The 21,167-nt window shown below is 41.1% G+C and overlaps 1 pseudogene; it reads right to left on the bottom strand.

Moving 5' to 3' along the window:
- Positions 1–16,022: 16,022 nt before the first annotated feature.
- LOC125931260 (ATP synthase subunit g, mitochondrial-like) lies at positions 16,023–20,459 on the bottom strand (annotated as a pseudogene).
- Positions 20,460–21,167: the final 708 nt, after the last annotated feature.

Here is a 21,167-nt window from a genome sequence, read left to right as displayed (position 1 = left end):
AGTTTCATTATTGGACCAAAGAACCTAGAAGGGACAATATTTCTGCCCAAACACCCCCCTCCCTACTCAAGCCAGAGAATCTAACCCTCCAAAATGAAAGAAGCTCAGTCTTTGAGTGTGAGGGAGGGGAAGGTGAGACTGATTGTTCTGTGTTCTGCTAAGCTCCATTTTATTTATTTATTTTAAAAATAATCTTTACACTCAACATGGGGCTTGAACTTACAACCCGGAGGTCCAGAGTCATACACTCCTCCGATAGAGCCAGCAAGGTGCCCCTGCTAAGCTCCATTTTAGTTCTCATTTTAGAGTACCACTTTGGCCTGGAATTTTTCCAGAGTCTTATCTGCTCTTTGAGGTTTTTAAAATGATGTTTGTAAATTGTTATCTAAAGGTTTGAGTTGTTTTTAGTAGGAAGATTCATCTAAATAATTACCAGAAACTACAATTCAACAAATACATTTTTTGCAAGAAACAAAAAACAAATTTAGCTGCTTTTCCATGTAATGTAAAAAACTCAGACATATTCTCAATATCCAAGGCTTCTGACCATAAGAGATGGGCTCTTTGTACATTAAGGAAATGATTAGAAATAGTATTTTCTGCCAACACAGAAAACCTCTCCACAAAAGAAGAGGAAAAACAATAGTTTTATTATAAATAAGCAAGAAACCAAACTGCAATGTGTATTACAAGCATCAGCTAAGGTGACTATGACAAAAGACTTACCGTTTTATACAGCCAAGCAGATATAATCCATTACGTACATATTAAGATAAATGATAACTAATCTTCACGTAAAAGGAAACAGCAGTGGCATCTGTTACACATACTTTATTCTAAATTTACCTGGTAATTAAGGTGGCTATCTCTGTTAGCTAATCGCTTTTATCCAAAGGGATAATACAACTTATATCTATATAACAGGTAAATAGTTAAAACTTGGTGTCAGATGCTTAAGTCAAACTTTCAGACAGACTAGTAGATGGCGGGGGGTGGGGGGTGGAGTGGAAGGGGCAGCTATCTTTTCTGATTATTTTATTTCAAGGAGATGTCTCCAGGCCTGGGTTGTAAAACTGGCAAGAAGCTTACTTAGCCTTTACAAAACCTTATGTACATCTCAAAGAACAGAAAACATAAACAATTGCAAGTTTTCTAAAGCAAATACTCTTAAGAAAAGCAATGGGAAACTTTCTTTCCTTTTTTATTCCATGGAGAATTAATTTTTTCCTTGGTTTTGATTTTTATTTGCCCTAAGATTTGAAGGAAAAAGTTCTTCCTTATGTTCCAAAATCTCTTCTACTGAACAGTGAGAGATAAACCTTGAAGTCCTGAACAGATATGAAGGAATCCATAATGATGAAAGAGCTGGTCTTTCCTACACCTAGGAATACAGCCTCTTGGAAGAGAAGAGAACTGGGAGAGAGAAAGAAAGTCATTGATGTAGGCCCAGAAAGGGATGCTGTTGGGCGGAGCCAAAGAATTCTTAATATATGATGAGCTAACATCACAGACATGACTTCTTCCCCATTTCCTATCTGGCATTTCAAGAGACCACCATGCCAATGTCTAGAGTTTCACACTAAGAATGGTCCTAGGCCAAGTGTAATCGTGGAGAAATCCCGAGACTCCCAAGTTGCTTGCATTCTCAAGTTTCTTGAGGCCCAGGGTGGCTTTCTGAGAATGCTGCAGGTTTTGAACCACAGATTTATGGTGAATCTGAAAGGTGTGTGGAGATAGTCTGAGGAAGACTCAATAGATTTGAAGGGACTCAGTGTTTTAGATGAGGAAGGTAATGGATGCCCTTTGTAGATCTGGCATCAGGGGGCAGACATTATCGTGTCATCATGGGATTGATGACCAAATCAGAGGTATCTCCTCAGGGCCATTGTGTGCAGGTGGCTGTGGATAAAATACAAAACCCAATATGGCAGTATAAAGTATTCTACTATATGGGAGGAAAATAATTTTCCCTCTACCCTTCTAGGTTCTTGGCTGAGACACCTAAACACAAACAGAAGTTTAACCACATGTATACCTCCTGGACACATGGGAGAGACCCAGGAAAACTGAGTAACTCCTCCAAATAACCCAAGCCATCATCTTAAACACTATTTCCAGTTAAAGACAAAATGTTGGGTGGGGGGGGGTTGTGGGGCCAGTTATGGGAGGTGATTGGGAAAGCATATTAACCAAGGGTAAGGTTGTTATGCAGATTTAAGTCCATGCCTTCTCTATGAGAAGAGTTTGGTGGGACTTAGTCATTCTCCTCTTTCTGATACAGAGAAGGAGACACTATTAAAAATGGAGATTTCCCTTATATATGTACATTTATTTTACAAAAGGGTAACTTCTCAGGTTTCAGAGCTTTTCCTTTGTTTCTAAAAACTAATCAGCCTAAAATAATCCTTACGCCAAAGACATATATTTTAAGATGGCAAATCCTTCTCCCCTTCCCACCATTCACAGTAAAAGTAATTCAGATGGAAAAAGATGATAAAGGTGAAAATTCAGCATTTCCTTACTAAATACTACTGAGAGAAATCGAGAAGTGGCTGAGTTTACCACAAGTGTTTGTTTCCTTTCCTCAGCAAATTGCAAAATGGAGGGTAAAGTTTGCTAAAATGTAACACAAGTTACATCTTTGTACATGAGATTATATAGCTTCAGTAATCCTAGCATGCTAACGGGTCTAGCCTGAGTTTCCAAAGAATTTTTGTGCAGTGTAATCTGTCTCAAGGACTAACACGAACCCTGGATGGAAAGGGGGGCAAGTCAGCTTGCAGCCAAGCCTCTGACCTTGTGAGAGAAAGGAGATGGACTCTTAGAAGTCATTGCTGACTTGCAAACAATGGATTGTAATGAGATGGGGAGATTGAGTATAAGAGTATTGCATAATCCATCACATGCCCTGGTCTGACACAGGAATGTCAGCATAAGGGGAAACAGTTATGGATGGCTATGGAAAAACATGAATGCCTCTGTATGAACTCGGAGCAGCTCCTGCAAGTAATAAACTTCTTCTGAGAAAGGAAAAGCAATTCCAGCTCAGGGTATAAGTGTGCCTGACAATTTGGGCTTTCTAGAAGTAGGAGTCCACACCTGAGCTAAAAAGCCAAATTAGTTCCTCAGTGGGGAATTAAAGGTTCTGGTCACCAATCCAATGTGTGGGTGTGTGTCTGGTGGGGGGTTCCCCCCCCCCACCAACAAGCAATATTCAGACACCAGCAACCTGTCCTACAATTTAACTCAACTTTGACACTATCTACCTGGAGACAGCTGCAGATCCCAAGGATTAAAAGGTTCAAGTTCTGTAAGATCTGGCCCCCTCTCCATCCTCTTTGGATGCCAGCTGCAAGTAAAAGTTGTCACCTAGAATTCTGACAGACCAGTTATAGACTGGAGGTTCCTACAACCTCCTCCAGGTTCATTTAATTTGCCATTGAGGCTCACAGAACTCAGAGAAACATTGTACCTACTAGGTCGCCAGTTTATTATAAAAAGATAGAACCCAGGAAGAGATGCACAGGGTGAGGTACGTGGGAAGGGTGCAGAGCCTCCATGCCCTTTCCAGGGGCGCCACTCGCCCTGAATCTCCTTATGTTTACAAACCTGGAAGCCCTCAGAATCCTGTCCTTTTGGGTTTTTAAAAAAATTTTTTTTAATGTTTATTTATTTTTGAGACAGAGAGAGACACAGCATGAGCAGGGGAGGGGCAGAGAGAGAGGGAGACACAGAATCTGAAGCAGGCTCCAGGCTCTGAGCTGTCAGCACAGAGCCCGACGTGGGGCTCGAACTCACAAACTGTGAGATCGTGACCTGAGCCGAAGTCGGACGCTTAACCAACTGAGCCACCCAGGTGCCCCCTGTCCTTTTGGGTTTTTGTGGAGGCTTCATTGTATAGGCATTTGATTCAATCATTGGCCATTGGAGATGGATTCAATGTCCAGGCCCTCTTCCCTCTCTGGAGGTCAGTGAGGGGAGAAAGGTCAGTGGGAACGAAGGTTCCAACCCTCTAATATGTGGTTGGCTCCCTTGGCCCATCCTTAGGTGCTTTCCAAAAGATGCCTTATTAACATAACAAAAGACACATTTTTGGCTCTCACCACTTAGGAAATTCCAAGGGTATCAGGAGCTCTGTGCTAGAAATGGGAGAGGGGCACCTGGGTGGCTCAATTGGTTAAGGTCCAACTCCTGATTTGGGCTCAGGTTAAGATTTCACAGTTCCTGAGACCGAGCCCAGTATCAGGCTCTGTGCTGACACCGTGGATCCTGCTTGGGATTCTCTCTCTCTCTCTGTGCTCCTCCCCTGTGTGCATGCTCTTACTCTCAAAATAAACAAATAAACTTAAAAAAAAAAGATCCTTCAAAAAAATGGGAAGACCAAATACATATATTATAAATTACAATATCACAGAAATGGTAGAGCATTTCCATGACAGCTGAAGCCCTCATTATATCACAAGCAACCTGTTCCCTGTTTTCTTTAAAAAATAAAAGCAAAACAAAAAAAAATGTAGTAAGACATAACCATTAAGAAAACATGGCCTGGGGTGCCTGAGTGGCTCAGTCGGTTGAGTGCCCAACTCTTGATTTTAGCTCAGGTCATAATCCTAGGGTTGTGGAATCAAGCCCCACTTCAGGCTCTGCACTGAACGTGAAGGCTGCATAAGATTCCCTCTCTCTCTCCCTCTGCCCCTCTCCTCCACTCATGAGCTCTTTCTCTAAAATAAAAACTAAAGGGGCGCCTGGGTGGCTCAGTCGGTTGGGCGGCCGACTTCGGCTCAGGTCATGATCTCGCGGTCCGTGAGTTCAAGCCCCGCGTCGGGCTCTGTGCTGACAGCTCAGAGCCTGGAGCCTGTTTCAGATTCTGTGTCTTCCTCTCTCTGATCCTCCCCCGTTCATGCTCTGTCTCTCTCTGTCTCAAAAAAATAAATAAACGTTAAAAAAAAAAATTAAAATAAAAACTAAAAAAATAAAAATAAAAATAAAATGTTACCTTTAAAAAAAAAAAAAGAAAAGAAAACATGACCAGTAATATGGAAGGTGAGGCAGGATTAGGAGGTTTCTGAGGGCCAAGAGATTTCAGGAGTAGGGTGACCCTATTACTGAGAGAGCAGGAAGGTTGTCCTTCCTTATGTTTCTTTGGAGCCAATTAATGCCAAGAGATGAACCATGACTTTCCCATAAACAAGAAAGCGTGGTCAGAGATTTGCATTTTGGAATCAGATCATTTTATGTGCACTTTTCAAACAAAGACAACACTCTGTGCTGTTTTCTCAATGTTATTTAAGGCTGAGCACTACTATTACCAGGATTAAACTTTCTTTGTTGAGGGGCACCTGGGTGGCTCAGTAGGTTAAGTGTCTAACTCTTAATCTCAGCTCAGGTCTTGATCTCAGGGTCATGAGTTCAAGCCCTGCATTGGGCTCTGTGCTGGGCATGAAGCCCACTTAAAAAAACGTCTTTGTTGAGGTAAGAGGAAGACAAAGCAGGCGCTGAGAGGATGCAGTCTCCTGGGAGAAATAAATATCAACTCCCAATGGAAGAAGTGGAGAACACAGACTCCAATACAAAGAGTTGAAAATGGCACCCAGGATCCAAATTACCTATATATGATGGCAGTGGGCAGGGGCGTTACACTGTCTATATTTAAAATTCTACACACACACAACAAACACAGATGTATATGTACGTATGTAATATGTGTATTATTTAGTTACTTCAAACACTAACTTGGGTCCAGATATCACACTAAAGAACAATGCATAGCTTAAGTGTGAACAGCTGGCACTCAAATAGGAAGTCCAGAGGCAGCTACTGAAAGCACTTCTGTTCCTTGTGTTTCAATCAGCAAACTAGGCTTTGCAAATTAACATATTAAATGCCAGAAACAGTATTATTGGTGAAATAAGTGTGTTGACTACAATGATTTTTGTAAATGGACTCTTGTAGAGAAAGAAAAAGTAGTTAAGATTTATGGACTGGGTGAATCTAACGTAAGAGTTACTGCCCAACTCTGCACAAAGAGGTTTTAAGAATCTAATGAGGTTGGTAGGTTCTAAACGCGGCTGCACATTAGACGTACTTGGAATGCCTTGGGAAGCTGCAAATGCTCAAGCCATACTGCAGGACAATAAAATGAGAATCCTTGGGGGAGCTGTCAAGGCATTAGTGGTTTTAAAAGCTTTTGGGGGGGCATCTGGGTGGCTAAGTCAGTTGAGCATCCGACTCTTGATTTTGGCTCAGGTCATGATCTCATGGTTCATGAGTTAGAGTCCCAACTCCGTCTCTGGGCTGACAGTGTGGAGCCTGCTTGGGATTCTCTCTTCCTCTTTCTCTGCTTCCCCCCCCCCCCGCCCCCCACTTTTGTGCTCGCTCTCTCTCTCTCTCTCAAAATGAATAAGCTTAAAAAAAAAGATTTTAAAAGCTTTTTAGGTAATTCTAACATGTAGCCAAGGCTGAAAACCACTAGTTTGAGAGGACATATGGTGGCAATTACTATGTTTGCAGATTCCGGACTCTGGAATAGTTTTGGGTCTAGAGTGACCCTCTCATGCAAGGAGGTAGCTCCCCCTAAAGAGACAGAAATCTGGACTTCACAAAGCCCACAGAACAGGTTATATGAACTGTTTTTTTTTTTTAATGTTTATTTATTTTTGAGACAGAGAGAGACAGAGCATGAACGGGGGAGGGTCAGAGAGAGGGAGACACAGAATCCGAAACAGGCTCTGAGCTGTCAGCACAGAGCCCGACGCGGGGCTCGAACTCACGGACTGCGAGATCGTGACCTGAGCCGAAGTCGGCCGCTCAACCGACTGAGCCACCCAGGCGCCCTATATGAACTGTTTAATGTCTTTGTAATCAGTGTTTGACTAATCTATGTCTGTATATGTGCCAGCATTTGTTCTAAGATTTAGTTTATTCTCACAGAAAAGTTCAGAGAGAAGTGACTACTTTAACCCACTTCCAGTTTGGGGGCAGCATTATATACCAAAAATAAGAATTACACAGGGCACCTGGGTGTCTCAGTCAGTTGAGCATCTGACTTCGGCTCAGGTCATGACCTCTTGGTTGGTGAGTTCAAGCCCCGCATTGGGCTCTGTGCTGTCAGTGCAGAGCCCGCTTCAGATCCTCTGTCCCCCTCTCTCTGCCCCTCCCCCACTTGCACCCTCAAAAATAAATAAAACATTAAAAAAAAAAAAAGGATTCTGCAAGACCACACTGGCCTAAGTCAGATTATAGTGGGTGCTATGGATGTAGTTTGTTATCTACCAACCATGAGCAGTTTTGCATTAGATAGTCACTATTTTAGGGTACTAAATTCTGGAGGGACACTTAATTACCACATCCATCAAAGGGTACAGATATTGGATAATAAGTAAATAGCTTGTCTCTAATCAGGAAAGCAAAATTGTTCTGGGTGGAGAAATATTTATTTGGTACAGGCACCGACCACAGGAGGGCAAACAAGTTCCTATGTTTTGCCTCTGTAACTAAATTTTGATCTTGAATTTTCATTTCAGCGCAGTGGTAGAAAATTTAATCTCCAAATTGAAGGTACATTCAGTAAATTCCGATTTGAAACCCAGTCTTTTAAAGTAGCACTCTCTTAATTCAGGAATTTCCTGTCATTCCTTTCCTTCTATAGGGGTCCAGAGCAGGCCACTCCAAAATGTAACACAATGGCAGGCTGTTTCTTTTGAATTGAAGCTACCCAGGAAATAACTAGTGCAGGGACACTCAGCCGCTGCTCTGTCCCCCTGAAAGCAAATGGGAACAAATCTCCCATTTGAATGGCACTCTCTCTTTCCTAAGAAGTAGAAAAGACAACCTTAACACCAGAAATAGAGACTTTAAACTTGAGAAAGATACAAAAATAAACCTTGTTACCCTTTTACTAAGGTACTACTTCAGCCCAAATTCCACTTATAATTCCTTTACTAAATAAATTTCCCAAACAGTTGTTTTCTTTATCCTGTCAATTCCTCACAAATTTATGGTCTCTTTGTCTAGAATGTATAAAACCTGCCTGGGTCATTTCTTCGGGTCTCAATTTCATGTTGGGGCCTCCATGCACATGTAATAAAGTTTTGGCTTTTTCTATTAATCTGTCTCATATTAATTTAATTCCTAACCAGCTAGAGGAACCCTGGGAGGGGAGTGAGGGAATTTCTCCCTCTACAACACTTCTATTTGCACTGTTCCAGGAGGATTTACAAATAACTGACATTTGGGAATGGCTGGCTGGCTGGCTAGATTAGATAGATAATGTAGAATTTAACAGTGAAATTAAGAACCTATGCTGGCTTTGACTGACATGTATAATCTTCTTTTTAATAAAAAACATTTTTTAAGTAACCTCTATGCCCAACATGGGGTTCAAACACACGACCCTGAGATCAAGAGTTGCATTTTCCACTGAATGAGCCAGTCAGGTGCCCCTAACATGTATAATCTTAATTGATTTTATTGATTGACATCTACACACTGCTTCTGTGGCTCAAATGCCCATGTCCTCTCTGCTGTGTGATGCCTAGTTTATTGCAAACCAACGTGTGTCTTCATTTGCCTGTCATTTTGAGGGTTCTTTGAGTCCCCAGCCCACTCTTGCCCTTTTCTAGATCCCTCTGAAGGGAATAGGCTACATTTAAATGCTCTGCCACCAATCACATTGAGGGACAGGTACTGACAACTTGCTACTCTAAATTTCAGATGTTGAAACGGCTTTGGGACTTCTCTGGGGGACTTTCAGTAATCCTTTATGTTTGGGTCCCACTAACCCTGTCTAGATTTCTGTCACACACCAAACCCTCATGATCCGGGGATATTTCATCTACAACTTAACTCCCTTGATCACCTCTGCCAAATATTCTGTTTTTCCTAAAGCAAATACATGTTTCCTTTATACATCCAGAGGCAGGAAACTGTTCTCACATCCTCATGGCATCTTTTGAGTTAAATGCATATGACATCAACTCTAGGTTTGCTTTCTTCAAGGTTGAGTTTACTGGAAGCCAGGTTTTTACAACTTTTGTGTGTCTACGAGTTTAAAAAAATCCACTCAGGAACTCATTTGATTTATTTACTCTCAGTTAATCCTCTCTTGACTCTAGGAACCCTCTCTTGACTCTAGGATCACGAACTCAATGGATGGAGTACCCAAGATCATCCCAAATAATGGGAAAAAGAAAAGCATTGGTTACTATCAAAATATTGCCTCCTGCAATACTTGTAACAAGGACTTATGGCAAACTGGATGGCTGGGCTTGGGATAACATTTTATTAGGTTATCTGTATTAGCTTAAAGTGCCTTCTTGTGAGAAAAGCAAAGTTCTCGTATGTTAAGTGACATGTCTGAAATCACAGTGCTAATTAATAGCAACTCTGAACACAGAAAAGTGTAGTGTTTTCCTGTCGCTGGAAACTCTAAACTTGGGTTGGGGAAATAGAAAGTGGCTTCCAGCTAGCTCAGTATCAATGATTCACAAACATGGCAGTCCATTAGAATCAACCATAGAGCTTTTGCAAAATACATATGACTCTCCCATATCAAGCATGCAGATTCACTGGGCCTTTATTAGGTTCCACGCCTGTTTTTAATTGTACACGGATAATTTCTATGCTTTACAAAATAAAGCAGAAGGGCATGTGCAATGCACATCCAATCAGCTTCAAGTGTTGTTTTCCCTGGGCATCCTTTGAGCAGCTTTTTCTGCCCCCCCATCTCTTCTAGCCCCCAAACACCAAATGGGAGGCAGCTAATGCAGGCATCAGCTCTAATGTATGCACAGCTTGAGGCAATGGTTTTAACATCTCTATGTGTTTCAGGATCACGTAGGATTCTTGTCAAAAATGTAATTATTCGGGTGCCTGGGTGGCTTAGTCGGTTAAGAGGCTAACTCTTGATTTCTTGATCAGGTTATGATCTCACGGTTCATGAGATCGAGCCCCGTGATGGGTTTTGTGCTGACAGCACTGAGCCTGCTTAGAATTCTCTCTGCCCTTCCCCTGCTTTCTGTCACTCTCAAAATAAATAATAAATAAGCATTAAAAAATGCAATTATCAGATGCCACTCCCAAGTTGCATGAATTGCTGCATGGATACTTAATAATGGATAATTAATAAGTGGATATATGTTAGAATTTGGCCTGAAGCTGGTATTTTTTATAACCTGGAAGTGAGGCTTTGGGGTCCTAGTCATCTCAAATTCGTTGACTGCTCTTGTTGTTTACCTACCAAAACCAACTTAATAAATGTGCATGATCAAGTTGAATTAGGTCATAGGGCTTATTTACCCAAGTGTTTGTCTTCTAGTAGTTGAACCCTCCTTCCCTTGGAGGCTGCAAACTGTGTCCTGGTCCTCCTTTGAAACAGCCTGGTGATGGGTAGGAAGTGAGCATATACATCTGCTGGGGGATTTGGCAGGAAGGCACGTAGAAACATTTCCGAAAGTATTTCCGAGCTCCAAACCTACAAAATGAGCTGTGATGCTTACTAAGTGTTGAGTTTGAAAGCACCAGATTTGTTGATTGATAAATACCTGTTTGGAGAACAGAGAGTGCCTCCCAAGCACAATATGCTGCTCAATAACTTTCAGGAAACACAGATGGCACGCATATTTGGACCTTAAAAGCTCTGATGACCTAGAAAGTTCGTTTCCAGTTTAGTTACTTTGCAGACAAAACAGGGGATAGATGTATCACACTAGATCTAGCAGTAGGGTGAACCTAGGTATTGGCCCAAACCATTAGTTCTTGGCTCCTTGCATGAATCCCTGGCAGTAGGAAGACAAGAATGCACGAATCTCTGTAGGGAGCTCCATGTCCTGCTCTACCAGACAAAACAGATGAGAACCTTTAGGAGAAATGGACCTGTCAGGATAATTATTAAGGCAGCCTCCTTACCAGTAGATTGGCATAAAATGGGAGGAGATCCTGATGGGGGGTGGGAGGCAGTGGATTAGAGAAATAAAATCGAAGAAGAACTGGAAGATGAAACTGCAAAATTAAACTTGATCCTGGCAAGACACTAAGGAAATCCTATTGCAGCAGAAAACGGCCTACCTCCTGGTTTGTTTTGCTGTCTGCTCCAGATCCAGGAAAGCCTAAAAATAGTGGGGTTGTCAGAAAACACAAGAGAAGTGACACCTGAAGAGCACTGAAAGGAAACAAAACAGAACAGAAAACAGAACAAAAACCACTTTCTTATGGAAAAAGTATCATCCTCATTGTGACTGATTTTATTCACTGAAGTGACACAGCGATGTATTTTTTTTTTTTTTTTTTTTTTTTTTTTTTTTACATATTACCCTAACAGCACTCTGAAAACTTTGAATGGAGGCATGATGGGCTATTTACTGTGGGATTCCCAGCACAAAGTGTAACGTTTACGAATAGTAGATATTTAATACATGCTTGTTAAAAGAATGAACACAATGAACATGTGTAGGTTTAAATGGAAGAGCAGAATGAGGCCAGGAGATGAGATATGAATTCTCGGGGGGCAGATGTGATAACACTCATGTTTCTAAAATTGGATCCCTTTGTTCCTTATTGTTTCCTTCCTCTTGCCTTCTTTATTTTCTTCCCTTCTCTGGGCTTTCCCCACTTCTTTCTTTTCTCCCCATTCTCTCCCACCCAATCTTGCCCCTCTTTGTCCCTCTCTCTCTCCTTCTGACATTGAGAGAGCAGAGGCTGAAAGGGGCTAGAGATGATGGTTCCAAGGTCCTCCACTAAGGTGGTGGCAGGGCTGGGACAAAGACAACTTCTTTTGTCACCGAAGCCAGGGTCTCTTTTCAATACATCACACATACTCTCCCTAATTTAGATTTAGGTACAACTGAAGAGAGCCAACCTGTCACCACGGCACCAAACAAAGAGCCTCATTATGCTCTATACATCACTGTGAAAGTATTATATCTAAAGAAATTAGTGGCAGGTCCCACTCTGCTGTACCTCAGAGGAAATGCCTGACTGTGATGGCCATTAAAAGGACAGACATGATTGATACGAAATAAATTTTGTTAATAAGTAGGTGTCAAAAAATACAATAGGTATGGATTATTTCTAAAATGGACTGCTCTGAATTTCACTTATGATCTTGGGCTTTGTCACACGTCAGCTATATCTTCACAACACCCAAATTAAAATGAAAATCTGCAAAATCTGTCAGTTTGTACTTGTTTGAGTATATGGTTCCAGAAATATGCATACAGTTTTTCTAGCTAAATCGATCTGTTATTTTGCTATCATGTAGACATAGCCACAATTATAATTTTGTTTTTTGTATGGCCAAGTGATTATTTCAGAAGGCAAAGACTGGAATACTCTTAAGGCTTTGACAGCCTCTCAGTAACCCGGAAACAAGTTACTTAGCAATAGTCCTACCCAGTAATATTAAAACTAATAATAAATACCAGTATAGTATTTCACAGAGGATAATGGGAGCAAATTAAGTGACATCGAATGTATACAGGAAGTTGTTCAAGGACCAATAGAAAGCATTATTCATTTAAGTGGAGTGAAATGGCAATATTTGCTGAAGAAATAGGAAGCATTATGAGGAACTGACCAACTTTAGTTTCCCTCATGCATATTCTTACTTTTCTCTGGAACTAATGAGCCCTGACAGTGGCAACAGTGAATAATACATCTGAAGTTCTACTCAAATTTTGCTCTACTGCTGAATTTTTTTTCTCATACATTTGTACCTTTCATTTAAATTTGCTTTCTCATATATGCTGCATTTATTAGAAATTGTGCTTTAGGGAACCTGCTTTAATTTTTTATTATTTTATCTTGAGCAACAATTACTACTTGATGTAATTTAAAGGATTGGAAGGGAACAAGTTGTAGGCAGGGAGGGTTAATTTGGAGGCCACCAGCTTGTGAATCAGTTAAGTCCTTGGTGAGTGATAATCAAGAAAGTCACAAATTATAAACAAGAAACATAATATTGTTTATTAACGTTCTGACCCAGAATTAGTTTTTATTGGCTTTTCTGAAACATTACTGAGGTTAGTATTTTCTTTCTCCTGGAATTTATTTTTATTTTTATTTTTTATTTTTTAATGTTTATTTCCGAGACAGAGAGAGACAGAGCATGAGTGGGGGAGGGGCAGAGAGAGAGGGAGACACAGAATCCGAAGCAGACTCCGGGCTCTGAGCTGTCAGCACAGAGCCCGACGCGGGGCTCGAACACACAAACCGTGAGATAATGTTTATTTATTTGAGAGAGGGATTGAGAGAGAGGGATTGAGAAAGCGTGCGGGCAAGCACAAGTGGGGGAGAGGCACAGAAAGAGGGAGAGAGAGAATTCCAAGCAGGTTGTGCACTGTCAGCTCTGTCTGTGCCACAACCATGAGATCATGACAAAAGTCGAAATCAAGAGTCAGATGCTTCAATGACTGATCTACCCAGGCACCCCTTTACTCCTAGAATTTTACAATACTAGTTATATCTAATGAAAATATTGGAAAATGCCCCTCAGTCTTCTGAGAGGAAGTGTTGACTGCAAAAACAACACAGAAAGAGAATGCAAAATGAGTAATATACAAAAAGTAGGTGGCTGAAGACAATTTGACATAATCTGTCTTACAAATTGTTCATACTATTTGCAATAAAGAGAATATAGCAAAGTTGGATCTTGAATATCAGAAGAGATACTCCACACATTGGAAGGTGTTGGAAGATATTCCACAAATTGTGCACCATGGGAAAGTTGAATAAGGTATTAGTGAGGGGTGGTTTTGTGGGACCCTAACATGACCTCCCTGGGGGGAGCTAATTTGTCATAAATCTCTACATCTGACTGGGTATGTAAAATGACACTTGGAGCACACATGGAGTTTTCCTTTGACTAAATAGATCTAGGGTTTGTTAAAATGCACTTTAATCCAGGCTTTCCTAATGTGCATCCAGGATTACTTCAGAGGCAGAAGTATAATCCCATGCAGAAGCTAGTGGGAATCCATTTCTCTTTGAATGGTACACTTATCAGTTTTTTTTTTAAAGTTTATTTATTTATTTTGAGAGAGGGAGAGTGAGTGAGCATGAGCAGGGAGGGGCAGAGAGAGAGGGAGAGAATCCCAAGCAGGCTCCATGCTATCAGCTCAGAGCCCAACGTGAGGCTCGAACTTATGAACCAAGAGATCATAACATGAGCCAAAACCAAGAGTTGGACACTCGACTGAACCACCTAGGTGCCCCAAGATTTCAGTCAACTCGAAGCTACACATTCTTCCTCCCATAAAGTAAGAACTTCTGCAAATGTATGCAGGGTCATATTGTATTATTTAATGCTTTATTAGTTGTGGCTTTTTTGGTAGGAATGCAAAACGGGGGCAGCTGCAATGGAGAACAGTGTGGAGGCCCCTCTAACAATTAAAAACAGAATTATTATATGATCTAGAAATCCCACTTCTAGGTATATATTTAAAAGAACTGAAAATAGGATCTCCAAGAGACATTTGCATACTCATGTTCACTGTAGCATTATTCTCAATTGCCATGAGGTGCAAGCAGCTAAATATCCATCGCAAATGAATGGATAAAGAAAACGTGGCATAGATACACACTGAAGTGTGTTCACCCTGCAAAAAAGGTTGAAATCTTGTTACGTGCTACAATGAGGATAAACCTGAAAAGACATTATATTAAGTGAAGTAAGCTAGCCACAAAAGGACAATTAGTGCATGATTCCACTTACAGGTGGTATCTAAATTAGTCAATCTCTTAGAAATAGAAAGTAGAATGGTAGTTGCCAGGAGCTACAGGGATAGAGAAAAGGGGGGCTGCCTTTCAAAGAGTATAGAGTTCCAGTTTTGCAAGATGAAAGTTTTCTAGAGATCTGTTACACAGCAATGTACTTACATTTAACAGTACTGTACTTAAAATGGTTGAGCTTTTACATTTTTTGTGTTTTTATTTTTTATTTAAATGTTTATTTTGAGAGAGAATGCGAGCAGGGAAGGGGACGAGGGAGAGGGAGAGAAAGAATCCCAGGCAGGCTCCAAGCTCAGCGTGGAGCCCCACATAGGGCTTGATCTCATCATTGCAAGATCGCGACCTGAGCTGATACCAAGAGTCCACTGCTTAAAAGACTGAGCCACCCATGCACCCTTTTCATGTACTTTTTAACACAATAAAAAAAAAGGATTTCATGCTAGGATAAGCTCTAAAAATTATTTATACTTCACGTATTCTCCTCTATTCCTACAGCAGCATTTCATCATAATTTCTCTTATTGTCTCTTCTACTTGAATGTACCTACTACATATATTTCCTTTGTCTTTTGAATGTCTCATTCAGTCCCAACTTTCTAAGAAGAATAGTTTTCAAATTCCTTTAATAAGTCCTTATAAGAAAAGTACAAACCTCTGGAGCTTCAATCAACTGTTGTTGGTCTAAACCACAATTATTTCTCCGTGCTGCACCAACATGTAGCTATGAATAGCTCTTGAGTAATCTATTGTTGGGGAGGAAAATTAATTTCCCATTTACACCTCTAGGTTCTTGGCTAAAACACCCCTAAAGTAAAAGATTAAGAGGAAAAAACACCCCAAATTTACCTCCTATGTACACAGGAGAGAGCCAGGAAAACTGAGTAACTCCCCCAAATGGCCAATGTCATCACCTTAAATACCATCTTCGGCTAAAGACAAAAGATGTTGGGGTGAGAAGCCAGTTAAGGGAAGTTATCAGGCAAATCACAGTAAACAAGGGTATGGTTGTTATCTACATAACAATCCAAGGCCCTGTCTTCTCCATTGGTAAGAGTTTCTAGAGTTATAGTCATTCTCTTCTTCCTGGTATAGCCAGGGAGATACTCTTACAAACAGATTTCTCTTTATAAATGCAAATTTGTCTTGTAAAAGGTAACTCCTACTCCATTTTCAGAGCTTCTGTGTCTGCTAATTTTTTGGATACATTATCTCATTTTATTCAAATACCAGCCTGAGCACACATGGTCTAAGAACACTCAAATAATAAACAAAATACAAATAGATGCTAAAAATTGGTCTTCAAACATTATAGTCAATGATGCCATACTTGCCTATGATCTTACCAACATAAACTATATCCAAACATTGGTGGCCACCAAACTATTCAGCAGAACTTGCTTAACTATGAGCTGTTTCAAGCTACCAGTTTGAGCACTCTTCAGTATTTTTTTTTTTTTTTTGTTTCAAATTCTAGATACCTATAGGGATGTGACCAGGGGTTAGAGGAACCAGCTCAAGCTTGGTGTAGTGCCAAAATGTGGCCAATTGAGGCTTTGAATAAGTCATAGCAGCATTTACCAGTGCCAGGGCCTTCTCTCAGAGGTTGTCAACAAATTGGGCCAGCGTTCTAGGATGGAAAATCCATGAATAGCCACTGAGTGTCTGCTCTTTCTTGAATAACCATGTCAAAATAATCTCTGTGACAAAGAGGTACAATTTAGGGTGGCATATTTGCTCCCATTCAGTATAAACAAAAAAATTTTAATTTTATTTGAGTAATCTATACACCCAACATGGGGCTTAGACCCAAAACCTTGAGATCAAGAGTCACATTCTCCACTGATTGAGTCAGCCAGGTGCTCCCCAATTTTTTTAAACAATTCTTTTAAGATTTTATTTTTTAGTAATCTCTATACCTAACGTGAGGCTCAAACCCATAACCCCAAGCTCAAGGGTTACATGCTGCGCTAACTGAGCCAGCCAGGTGTGCCTCAGTATAAGGAAATTCTAAAACTAGGGCAGGTATAGTAAAATGTATCTCCAAAGTTAGTAAGGGCAAAAATACATTAAACAAAAACTAAACCAGAGCAAACCACCTATTGAGTATTCTCAACCTAGTGTTAGTTTCTTATCTGGATGCTTCCTCTTTCTATCAATTGCCTTCCCTATCTCTTTGAAACCTACCTTGTAGATTTCCCTTACCTTGTGTGAAAACTTGCTAAAAGAAATTGTAAATCTGACCTTCCTTTGTAAGGTTGAATTTCCCATTTCCATTTAGAAATTATTGTTTTGCTCAGATTATTAGTGGTATTTTTTAAAAGAATTTTTAAAAATGTTTATTTTTGAGAGAGAGAGAGAGAGAGAGAGAGAGAGAGAGAGAGAACACAGAGGAGGGGCAGAGAGAGAGAGGGAAACAGAGGATCCCAAGCAGGCTCTGAGCTGAGAGCAGAGAGCCTGATGTAGGGATTGAATTTACCATCTGTGAGATCATGACCCAAGCTGAAGTCCTACACTTAACCCACTGAGCCTCCCAGGTACCCCAGACTATTAGTGGTATTTAGCCTATCACTTTACCATGAATATGCATTCAAGGTAGAGGCAGCCAGGGACAGTATTCTAGTCTGCTTTTCTTTTTCTTTTTTCTTTTGAGTTTCTATTCCACACCAAACACTGTATTAGAAGAAGATCAAAACAGACAAAACAAACAAAAATAAATAAAATCCATAGTTTTTCCCCTTAAAGATCCTGTTAGGGACTACGCTAGAAACACAACTTGACCAAATTTAGGCACAAAGATGACTTTACCAGTTCCAGTAACCAAAGGGAAGGTGGGCAGTGGTGCAGCCAGGCCGTGGAGACACTGGGAACAGTGGCGCCCTCTTTGCCAGCCCCCGTTTCTCTGTGGTGGTCTCTTTTCCTCCTGCAAGCTGGCTTCTTCCATGAGTTCTTCAGTCTGGCTCCAATGGCTCTTGTCCTTACTGCTTCACCATCTGAGAGGGGCTGAGCAGAGCTAAGGTCCCAGAGAAGCACTCTGACTGCCTGGCACAGAGTCTACACCGGTCATTGTGTCCAGGGAGGTGCATGACTGTGAGTCTCAGCCTCCACTAGAATCCTCTTGTTCCAGAGAAAGTGTAAATGACTGAACCGTGGGCATATACTTTACGTATTTTGTTAGATCAAAATAAATTTGGAAGAACATCCTCACCCCCGAGGCCTTGCTAGTTGAGTACAACAAAAAGGGGTAGATGGATTCTAATTTTATTCCATGTGGCATTTCTCTCCATCATTTTTCACCATATATTATTTCCTTTCAAAGAAAAAGTTTAAAACAGCCTTGTTCAGAGTAAATACCTAGTTTTCTATCTGGAAATGATCATTTTTCCTCAAAAGACTATTTATCTGTAAGTCCTTGGTTTAAAATTACTGCTTGTATCCTGCCATTTTCTCCTCCTCCTAATCCTCCTTCCAATACATGGTTGAATTTTGCCTGTGATATTTTATGTCTAGGCATCTATTCAGGTAAATTTTCTTAACTTATTCCTCCACAGGAAGGAGAAAACCACATCCCCTCCTGGCACATGGGAGGATTTTATCTCATTTTATAGAATGTTTTATACAGCATTCATTTTAATCTTCCTTCATATGATGGATTGCTGTTATCTCTTTTCTTATATAACGTCACTTTGGTGCTAAAGCAAAATGTGAACATCTACAGGTACCTTTTTTAAAAAAGGTATCTTTTCAAAAGAAATATTTTCCAGGGGCGCCTGGCTGGCTCAGTCAGTAGAGCATGTGACTCTCGATCTCAGGGTTGTAAGTTCGAGCCCCACATTGGGTATAGAGATTACTTAAAACTAAAAACTTAAAAAAAATTTTTCCACTCACTCTAAAGTAATTGAAAAAAATCACTGGAGGGGTGCCTGGGTGGCTCAGTCGGTTAATCATCCAACTTTTGATTTCGGCTCAGGTCATGATCTAACCATTCGTGAGTTCGAGCCCCTCATCGGGCTCTAGCTGACAGTGCAGAGCCTGCTTGGGATTCTCTCTCACGTTCTCTTTGCCCCTCCCCTGCTCACACACTATCTCTCAAAAATAAAATAAACATTTTTTTATAAAGTCACTGGAGAATGTAGCAGAGTGTGGGAGAAATCTTGATGGTGAGGAAAAATATCCCAGACATAGTATTTTGGCTTGTTTGACCAAAGGGGAACAATCTGAAAGGGTGAGCAGCAGTGTGCTGAGGGATTTGCATGACAATACCGTGCACTAAAAAGTAAATCTCCTCATTGCAGGTGTTTGACCCAGGTCATAAAGTGGCATTTTAACATGAGAGATTGATTTTTGTGTTGTGGAAACAACCAAGGAGCTTGTGCTGAGAAAACAATGTTAAAAGGCCGAATCTGCACATCTCTTACGATTGTCCACTCTGCCCTCTTGAAGCATAATCTCCTGCAGCCAAGGGACCCCCTTTTTCTCCCTGGTAATCCAACTGGCTTTGCCATGAGGTTCTGTTACTTTACCCATGATTTGCTACAGGTGGTTGTGAAAGAGGAGTCATTTGTGAGCGCCATGAGGATAGAAACCTCAAGACTCCGGTGCCTGGTTTACTGATCACTACACTCCAGGTACAGCCACCCCCAGTGGTAGCAAATGTCCAGGCGGCCTTACGGGTAAACAGAGAAAGTCCATTTTCTTCTCAGTCTTGTAGATGTGACCCCATCTTTAGCTGCTAACCACCAGGCTGTTGATGCCTGGTTAAGGTGGGGATTGCTTGCTTATAAGAAGCAAGTGATAGGGGTACCTGAGTGGCTCAGTCGGTTGAACATGTGACAGGCTCAGGTCATGATCTCGCAGTTCCTGAGTTCAAGCTCTGCATAGGGCTCACTGCTGTCAGCACTGAAGCTGCCAGTGTGGGGAGCCAGCTTAGGATTCTCTGTCCCCCCCCCCCACTCCACTTGTACTCTTTCAAAAATAAACATTAAAAAATGTTAAGAAAAAGAAGCAACTGATAAATAAGTCATAAATCCCTGCAAAAACTTACCCATAAATATGACCAGCAGATGAGGCTCCCCATTGCTTTTCTTACAAAGAAATTTAACACTCTATTCCTGGGGGATAAAATGGGATCTGGGCCCATCAATTCTAGCAATTTATGCTTTTGTGTAATCAAGCCTTTTTTTTTTTTTTCTGAAAAGGGTGTAGAAATGTAGCAGACTATCCCAAGCCGATTTATTAGTTGGCTTTTTGCTTCTTGTACTTCCTGTGCCTTCATTCCAAGAACACTTTGAAGGTTTTTCCTTCCCCTTCACCCACAGCCCCTCATGCTTCTGCATCACCGGGTCACGCGCTCAATCAGTACGTAGGAAAGACCAGGCACTGAGCTCCCTGACTTTGAAGATGCCCCGCAGTGGGAAGAGGACATGTGGAAGAAAACCAGTCATTGCAGCGCTGGACCGTGAGACGAAAGCATCTCTGGGTCAGCCTGAGGATGTTGAGGATGCCCATGAGGAGGGTTAGCATCGACTGAGCTGGTTCTTGAGCGGCAGGTAAGGCTTAGCCAGAAAGCCTTACTGCTTACAGGCAGAGGAGGAAAAGAAATCCTAACAGATGGAAGAGCACGGCCAAATACTCAGAGGTCTGAGGGCTCTTAGCACACTGAAAGAACTGAATATAGACAACGGACATGAAGCAGTGTGCGCATGCACACGCGTGTGTGTCGCGCATGTTCACACGCATGCAGCGGTGATAGCCGTGAGGACACAGTGGAAGAGAAGTCTGTGACCTTCTAGGTCATCTGGATCAATACAGTGTTCACGAGTTTTCAGGCCACAGAGGATAATCCCACTGCTAACAAGGCACATAAAAACACTTCTTTCTCTCATGATTATGAACATCAAACGGGAGAAGAAAAAAAACTGAACCAAGCATGTGATTGCCTTTATACAGGCATAAATCCAGAAACAGATAGAACAAGTTGAGGACTGAAGGAGAGGGCCAGTTTTTAAGCCCCCGTCATTCTGAATCTTTACAGTGTGGCTTCTTTATTATTATTACCGAGATTTCTTTGAAGGGCTGCACATTTGTGCTATGTTAACTCCAATACTCAATGAAAAATTCAAATAAAGACTGACTCCAACTTAAAAGCACGTTATGTCCCCAAATTCCATTTCTAAGGTAGCTGTTTTATTCACAGCGCGTTCGCCCATAGAAGCAGCCTTTCTTTGTACTGTAAAGTTCCATGGGTTCTGACAAATCAATAGTGTGATGTACCCACAATTACATTATCATACAAAATAGTTTCATTGATGCCTCAAATCCCCTTTGCTTCTCATGTTTAATCCTCGCCGCACCCTAAACTACCAGTAATCCTGATCTATTTACCACTTCTACAGTTCTTTTTCTAGAAAGTCACATAGATAGAAACATTCAGTATGCAGCCTTTCA

This window comes from Panthera uncia, chromosome X (genome assembly GCF_023721935.1).
Source record: "Panthera uncia isolate 11264 chromosome X, Puncia_PCG_1.0, whole genome shotgun sequence".
Classification (NCBI taxonomy): domain Eukaryota; kingdom Metazoa; phylum Chordata; class Mammalia; order Carnivora; family Felidae; genus Panthera; species Panthera uncia.
This window is presented reverse-complemented; position numbering and strand designations above follow the sequence as displayed.